Below are 2,195 nucleotides of genomic sequence, written 5' to 3' on the forward strand. Positions count from 1 at the left end.
AAAGCTGAAACTCCAGTACTTTGGCCACCTCATGCGAAGAGTTGATTCATTGGAAAAGACCCTGATGCTGGGAGGGATTGGGGGCAGGAGGAGAAGGGGACTACAGAGGATGAGATGGCTGGATGGCATCACTGACTCTATGGATGTGAGTCTGAGTGAACTCCGGGAGTTGGTGATGGACAGGGAGGCCTGGCGTGCTGCGATTCATGGGGTCCCAAAGAGTCGGACACGACTGAGCGACTAATCTGATCTGATCAGTTAACTTTGTTTACTTTTTACTACTTTCCTTATTTTACCCCTACTTCTTGAAGAGTTTGCTGTCACTAGTTCTTGAGAACTGGGGGCTTCTATAGTCCAGATTGGTTACTGTCTGCCTTCTCTACTGCTCATTCAGCTATCAGTCATCTATCCTTTTTCCCAATTACAAATGTAAACAATTTAAACAAAAAACATTAACAGTTCTTGTCACTATTCTGTTGATGAGGTAATAGTGAGATTAATTGCAAATATTTAAACTACTATCTTTACTCAAAGATCATATTTATAGGACATTGAACATAACATTAGGACAGCAGAAATGAGGAATCCTACACATTATCAAGCCAAGATTTCAGTCCACAGTGGCCCGGGCTGATAGTGCCTTTAGGTTTCTAGCAGGAGTAATAGTGGAGGAACGCATTTTCCTCTCAGGCCCTGAAGTTTTCCTATAGGTAATTTTCCAAGGAATATGTATTCAGAGTTAAAGGTTGCCAAGCACTCAAAGAAATGGAACACAATGAGGAGAGAGCCAGCAGAAGCAACAAAAAAGTGTAAAATACCAATCCCTTAGTTTTTGGAATTATCAGACATAGACTAAGTAATATGTTTAGTATATTTAAAGAAAAAGAAATGAAGAAAATGAGTAAGTAGCCAATCAATTATAAGAATGAAAAAGGCATTTTGAAAAAAAGACCAAATAGAACTCCTAGAAATGAAAAATATAGTAATTTAAATAAAATCAAAGACTGGCTTATTAGATCACTAAGTACAGTTGAAGAGTTGAAGAGGGAACTGGTTAATTGGACAGCAAGTTTTAGAAAATTATCCAGAATACCACACAGTTAGACAAAGAGCTTCAGAAGGAGAGGTGAAAGAAAGTAGTGCAAAGACTGAAAAGTCGTTTAACATTTCCCAGAGTTACTGGGATGCCACATAGTTCAGAAATTCTGACAATGCTTAGCAACTTATGAAAGAAAAGCAAGATGAAGAAATACACGTGCAGGTATAAGGTACGTTTGGTACTGCAGAACACCCAAAACAGTAGATCTTAAAAGCAACCAGACAGAGGACAGCCTACCTACTGAAAAACAGTGATTCCATTGACATCTGACTTCTCAACAGCAATAATGGAGGCCAGAAGACAGGGAAATGTTATTTTCAATGTTGTGGGGGGAAAATAGCTGTTGATCTAAAATTTGGTACTCAGTGAAATCATCTTTCAAGAATAAGGGCAAAATAGTTTTTAGTTAAGTTGACTAAGCTTCCTACTAATAGACACTCAGTAAAGGAAATTCTAAAGGATGAACTTCAGAAAGAAGTTACTATTATAAAAGAAATTGTAATGGAAATTGGGGAAATTTAAAAACTGAATGGTATCACATATCAAAACCTATGGGAGTATATTAAAGAGATACTTGGAAGAAAGCTGTAATGCTAGATGCTTATGTTAGAAGAAAAGCTGAAAAATAACGAGCCAAGCAACCAGTTTAAGCTAGAAAAAGAACAATAGGATAAGCCCAAAGAAAGTAAATGGAAGGAGATGAGCAGACACAAATTGAACGGAAAGCAAGCATATAATCCAGAGACACAAAAAGTTCAAAGTTGGCTTTTTGAAAAGAGAATCAAACTTGACAAATGTCTGGTGAGATTGATGAAGGAAAACCACAGTGATGACACAAACAGTATATAGGAATGGAAAAAGATTTCCTTTGCAGAGATTAAGATGATAAGGGGGGTTTGAACACCTTTATGGCAATAAATGTGAAAATTTATTAGGCAAAATGAATAACTGTCTAAAAAATACCATTTATCAAAAATGACTTTAAGAATTAGAAAGTCTGAATAATCCTATAACATTTAAAGAAGTAAAATCATTAAAAATCTTCTTTCAATGAAACCTGAGGCCCAGATGGTTCTGATGTCATGTTTTAACTGAT

At 36.4% G+C, this 2,195-nt stretch overlaps 1 protein-coding gene across 1 annotated transcript in view; it reads left to right on the forward strand.

Annotated features, from left to right (window-relative positions):
* Positions 1–2,195, forward strand: part of REPS2 (RALBP1 associated Eps domain containing 2) — a 162,226-nt gene that overhangs the window by 90,790 nt on the left and 69,241 nt on the right. The gene's annotated exons all lie outside the window — the stretch shown is intronic.

This window comes from Bison bison, unplaced genomic scaffold, assembly GCF_000754665.1.
Source record: "Bison bison bison isolate TAMUID 2011002044 unplaced genomic scaffold, Bison_UMD1.0 scf7180017864174, whole genome shotgun sequence".
NCBI lineage: Eukaryota > Metazoa > Chordata > Mammalia > Artiodactyla > Bovidae > Bison > Bison bison.